Consider the following 5,842-nt stretch of genomic DNA (forward strand, 5'->3'; position numbering starts at 1 on the left):
AAAGCAATAGGTTCCTCAAGCTGTGTCTCTGAACTTGCACAGCTGCTTAGAAACATTAAGATAACCAGTAGACCTTCTGTGTCACTCCAGTGGGGCTAGGGAGAAGGGAAGAACAATTAAATACTATTCTAATCCTTACTCTGTTGTAATAAAAATCTTGTCTCTGATCCAGGATTACCATGCCTTCTGCCTGCGTCTCTTAGCAGTAACAGGCTAACTTGTAAGCAGTGTAACATTTCAGATTCTTTTTGTTTGTTTGTTTTTTGTTTTTTGAGGTAGGGTCTCCCTTTGTAGTTCAGGCTGGCCCTGAATTCACTATATAGCCCAGGCTGACCTTGAACTCCTGGTGATCCTTCTGCCTCAGCCTCCTGAGTGCTGGGATTACAGGCACGTGCCACCATGCCCAGCTGACATCTCAGATTCTTTAAAGCTGCTTTTTTTTCAGTATAATAAACTAAAATAGTGGCTAAAACTAAAGCAAGGAATAGGGTAGCGAGGTAGAATATGCCTGAAACACAAAAACTAGTTCTATGTATCACTTAAGTATCTCTTTATATCAATTCCAGCTGGGTATGGTGGTGTACTCCTATAATCCTAGCACTCAGGAGGCTGAGGTAGGAAGATCATTGCAAGTTTGAGGCCAACCTGGGCTACACAGTGGATGCAAGGCGGGGCATAGTGGCCCATGCCTATAATTCCAGCCCTTGGGAGGCTGAGGCAGGAGGACAGCTGCAAGTTCAAGGCCAGCCTGGACTATACAGTGAGTTCAAGGCCAGCCTGAATGACTATACAGCAAGACCATCACAAAAGAATATCTATATTTTTTCTGAAACATTAAAGGGAATTTTCTGGCACCAAGCCTCTTAGCAGATGGTGCAGGGTTTGCGCAACTCAATTAGTTTCTCTAACTGTCTGTTGTTGTCAAGATATGTGGAAAGATCTGAGTAGTGAAAGCAGTCCATCAAAGCCTATTGTGTGAAGGCCTTCAAAACGTAGCAAATTTCTTTGAAAAAAGAAAAGCTGGGGGCCACACCTGAAATCTCAGCAACCTGGGAGGCTGAGGCAGGAAAATCCCAAGTTCAAGCCCTGCCTGGGCATCTTAGCAAGATCCTGTCTCAAAACTAAGACAGAACACATAAAAAGGGCTGAGGATGGAGCTCAGTGTGAAGGCTCTGGGTCCAATCTCTGCTACTGAAAAAAAAGCAAACAAAAATCTAAGGACTATCCAAAACTCTGTCAGTGTTTTAGATCAATATGAGACAAATTTTCCATAAGAAGACTATAAACTCAATTAAGGACAAGAGCAATCACAAGAGTTGAATTGTAGCTATGTCCTACTTTTAAAGGCATATGCTGAACACAGCATTGTGTACCTGTAGTCCGCAGCTACTTGGAAAGCTGAGACAGGAGGATTGTTTGAGCCCAGGAGTTCAAGGCCAGCCTAGGCAACATAGCAAGACCCCATCTTAAAAAGTAAATAAATAAAAAGCATATGTATAACTAGCCAGATTTATAAAACAAATAAATTAGATGATTACTTGATTCATAAAAACTCTTAGAAAAGGATTACTTTAAGTCAGTGGTCCTCAACTGGGGGCAATCTCCCCTACTCTTCCCCCTGGGGACATTTGGCAATATTTGGAGATTTATTTAGTTGTAACACCCAGGTAGGACCATGCCATTAACTTGTGGAGTCTCTGACATTAAGTCCAGGTGATGGTTAGTATCAGAATTGTGTTGTAATACACACTACTTGGGTTTTTACCAGAATATCCTCCAATAGTACTTTGGTCCCTTGATAAATTAGATGTTTCCACCAATGATGGCTCCTCACCACAGCTTCTACAGGCTTCGGGGCATTCCCTTTCATCTCTTCTTGCTGTTGGACTACCTCTACCATTCAAGGCAGCCTTGGTGTTTGGATCTAAGACCACCCCATACTGACTCTCTTGGGCGCTGCCCACAAAGGTCAATGGGAAGAATCATACTCCTCTTCCGCAATGAATTCCCAACACAGCTGTGCTTTTTAGCTACAACTCCACTCCCCACCTCCACCTCATGCCTTCCCACCACAGTAAGAGCTCTTCCCCTTGCTCTCAACATTGCCTGAGCAGGATTTAAACTCTAGCCTACTGTTGGGTCACAAACTAAAGTTCCTTGCATAAGAAACTTCACCGGGTCTCTATCCAAGCTTCATTAGATATGATGTGGAGAAAACAGAAATGACTCTTCCAGAGCTCTCCCAAGGAAGAAGGCAGTCTCATAATATCACAGCTGTGTGCATGGACATTTTAAAACCTCTTTTCCATTCTCTCCAGACCTTTCTGTAAGTGTAAAGCAGTGAGATCATTAGAATAGGTTCTTAGCCATTTCATCAAAAAATTTGGAAACCCACAGAAATTTGGACCCTCACGTTGGAATCTCACATTGATTACTCTTTGGTGGCACATTACTTGGAATTTTAACTTTTGTTAGATATTTAATTTAAGTTTACAGATAAAGCTGAAAACCAGGAGTTGTTGTTGTTGTTGTTGTTGATTTTGTGGTGCTGGGGATCTAACCCAAGACCTCTTACATCCTTAGCCCCAAGAAAATAGAAGTTTAAAACCAAAAATATAGAATTCCTCGCTTACCAAAAACCAATTAGCAATTAAGACAACATAATCTAGAGTTAATCAGTCAACAATAAAAGCATTAAACTAATACAAATGGTTAACACTTTCTGCAAACCAACATGTGCCTTGATCTGTTTAAAATGTTTAACGGTATGCATTCTAGTGGGTAATTTCCAAGCAATCCCTGCTTTGACAGTTTTCTGTAAGAGTGAGGGAAGGCAAAGTAGAAAATAGGTCCTGCAGTTCACAACATGACCAAAAGGCTTCCCAGAAGCTACACAGCTCACAACTATGAGACATGATTCACATCTCTATATTGTCCTGTACTGCGAATATTTGTAACACCACCTTCTATCCTATATAAGGCAGGTACTTAAGAGTATAAGTTATGTTAGTTTCTTTGAAACTCAATAGCTTGAGTAAGATATTTAACCTCTCTCAGTTTTAATTTTTCTTATACATGGTACAGTATAAGACAAAAACAAAAATGCTACTCAAGACCCAAGTGTAGCGGTGCACACCTATAATCTTAGCTACTAAAGAGGCTGAGGCAGATTAGTTGAGCCCAAGAGTTCACAGCCAGCAAAACTAAACAAAACAAAAGTCAAAAAAACAAAAACTCATTGAAACAATTCAGGTTAAAAATGGTGGTCGAACACATTTTTATTTCCTTTCTGAAAGTACCCTAATATGAAGGTAAGTGATTAAATAAAATGACAAGTTGTTGGAAACAGAATAGATGAGTTGACAACAAAGGAGTACAGAATTCTGAAAATAGACTTGTTAGTGATCATTAACTCAGCATAACACAGACATCTGAAACTTGAGTCTGGGATGAGGAGACTCTTTAGAACTCTAGAAATCCTAAAAATAAAAATGAATATACTTGGTTCTTCTGTGGGCCAAAGTGCAGTATGAGGCTAAAAAGATGCAGATAAATAAATCCCAGAGACCCTGACTTTCTACCTTAGTCCACTTTCAGTTGCTATAACAAAATATTGACCCTGGATAATTTATAAAGGAGGGCTTTTTGTTTGCTTGTTTGTTTTGCTAATGGTTCTGAAAGCAGGGAAGTGAAAGACCATTGCACTGGCATTGGGTCAGCATCTGGCAAAGGCATTCTTGCTGTGCCTCAATGTGACTGGGTATCTATCACGAGATGAGACAGCAGGCGTGTAAGTCTGGATCTCGCTTCCTGTTTCTGTAAAGCCACTAATGCCATCCAGGAGGCCTCACCTAACAATGTCTCATTCTTAATTATCTCTCAAAGGCCCACCTCTAAGTACCATTAACACATAAATTTAAGGATTAAGTTTCCAACACATGAGGGTTTGGGAGATACATTCAAACCATAGCACCAAATCCAGCATCAGCCACACAATCAGTCACATGGGCCCCACTGAGATTGGATAAGGTACTGTGCTGAAAACAGGGACTGCATGAAAAGCCAATATTCTAACTATAACATCTGAGCTGTTTCCCTGAGTTCAGCTCCTAGACCCTAAGTACTCCAGCTGAAATTAGAGGATTCTTTCTGGAGAAACTATCCAGCCCAAGAGAACAGATGCCAAGAATTGGCATACTATACTATAGATACCAATAGATATAGATACTATAAGTACTTAAAATTGGAATAAATTAGGGGCCCAGGGAAAATTTCAGCTATCCCACAAACACTCTACAGTGTGACCTACAATGAGCATGCCCTACCAAAATACACTGCTTCCTAGTAGCTTTTTAGTGTTCCATTTTAAGTATGCACAAGAGTTATGAGACATTTGAGGAAAGCATTTAATACTAGAGAAAGAAACCAAAACAACCAACCAAAGAATTCAGAGAAGAAATCAGGATAATGGCTGTAAGACATACCAAGAGAAAGATGAAAGATAGAACATCTGTAAAACAAGAAGAGTGGGCAACTACTAAAGGAATATTCATAGAGAAAGAGTTCTTGAGTATTAAAAAAATAAGGTAGTTGAAAGAAGAATTTTCAAAATAAATAAATTGAAACTATTTCTGAGAGAGTAAAAACAAGTCAAGAACAGGGTTTTTAAAACATGTGCTTAGCCAGAGAACCTTTTCCTAACTATTAAGAGATGCTGAAAGAGAGAAGAAAAAAAGAGAAGAAATTGCCAGAAATAATACTATTTATGAGATATATGAAATAGAACTAAAGAACATGACTTTCCAAACTCAAAATAATTGCCAAGGATCCAGCACAATAAATAAAAATAAAACTATCAAATAACAATATCATGACATTTCAGATAAAGAGAAACTTGTAAAAAGCTCCCAGGTTGGGAAAAAAAAGCTTCCAAACAGGAGTAAAAACTGTAATTCCACCAGATCTCTCTGCAGTATTACTGGGAGTTAAAAGACAATGAAGTCATATCTCCCAGCAATTTCTAATGGTAAATCCAGTACTCTATCAATAGGAAGGAAGAATTAATACATTCTAAGGCAAGAATATTTATCTCTCAGACATAGAAAAAGGTAAGCTTACACATCATAGGACAAATAAAGAAGAAAGTGGAGAAGAAGCAAAGAAATGATTGCAAATGTCTTAATAATGAGCAAATGTGGCAGAAAAAAGTATGTTAAGACAAATATAAGACAAATGGCCCTCGAAACCGTGGTCTCCCAGCAGGATGGACGTGTAACGGATTCCGTAGCAGGGAGCAGATGTGCTCATCTGCAGACTCGGTCTGGGCGAACCGTAGTCCCTGCTTTAGCTCAGGTAGCAACAATTACAGAGACAGGTGAGTCTGCAGATTCCGAAGGTGTAATTGATTCTCATAAGCGTAGAGAAATCCTTTCACGAAGACCCTCTTACAGAAGTATACTGAATGAACTTTCCTCTGATGTGCCTGGTGTTCCCAAGATTGGAGAAGAGAAGTCAGAGGAAGGAGGAAGGCCCCCTGGTATCACCACCAGTTGGCAGTGCCAACTAGCATATATCGGACTAGCATGGGGCAATACAGTATGTATGCGGCAGCTCACTGTGATACAGCCTAGCATTGTCTTCCCCAGTTACACTGAAGCAACTCGGGTGTTAGAGTTCACTGTTCCATTTTAAAATGATCCCCATCACCTAAACTGTGTATCACAGAATGGAAGTTACTTGTGAAAGCTGACAGCTATGATACCCTTTTGAAAAGTAAAAATTGTTACTGATGATTATATAAGAACATTTGGAAGTAAAAATAAAAGGAAAATGTTTCCAATTA

At 39.6% G+C, this 5,842-nt stretch overlaps 1 pseudogene; it reads left to right on the top strand.

Moving 5' to 3' along the window:
* The first annotated feature begins 5,184 nt into the window (after nucleotides 1–5,184).
* On the top strand, nucleotides 5,185–5,630 carry LOC101722390 (cAMP-responsive element modulator pseudogene; annotated as a pseudogene).
* The last annotated feature ends 212 nt before the right edge of the window (nucleotides 5,631–5,842 follow it).

The sequence above is a fragment of the Heterocephalus glaber genome, unplaced genomic scaffold (assembly GCF_053883595.1).
Source record: "Heterocephalus glaber isolate CG9 unplaced genomic scaffold, H.glaber_assembly_v1.0 deba00001553, whole genome shotgun sequence".
NCBI lineage: Eukaryota > Metazoa > Chordata > Mammalia > Rodentia > Bathyergidae > Heterocephalus > Heterocephalus glaber.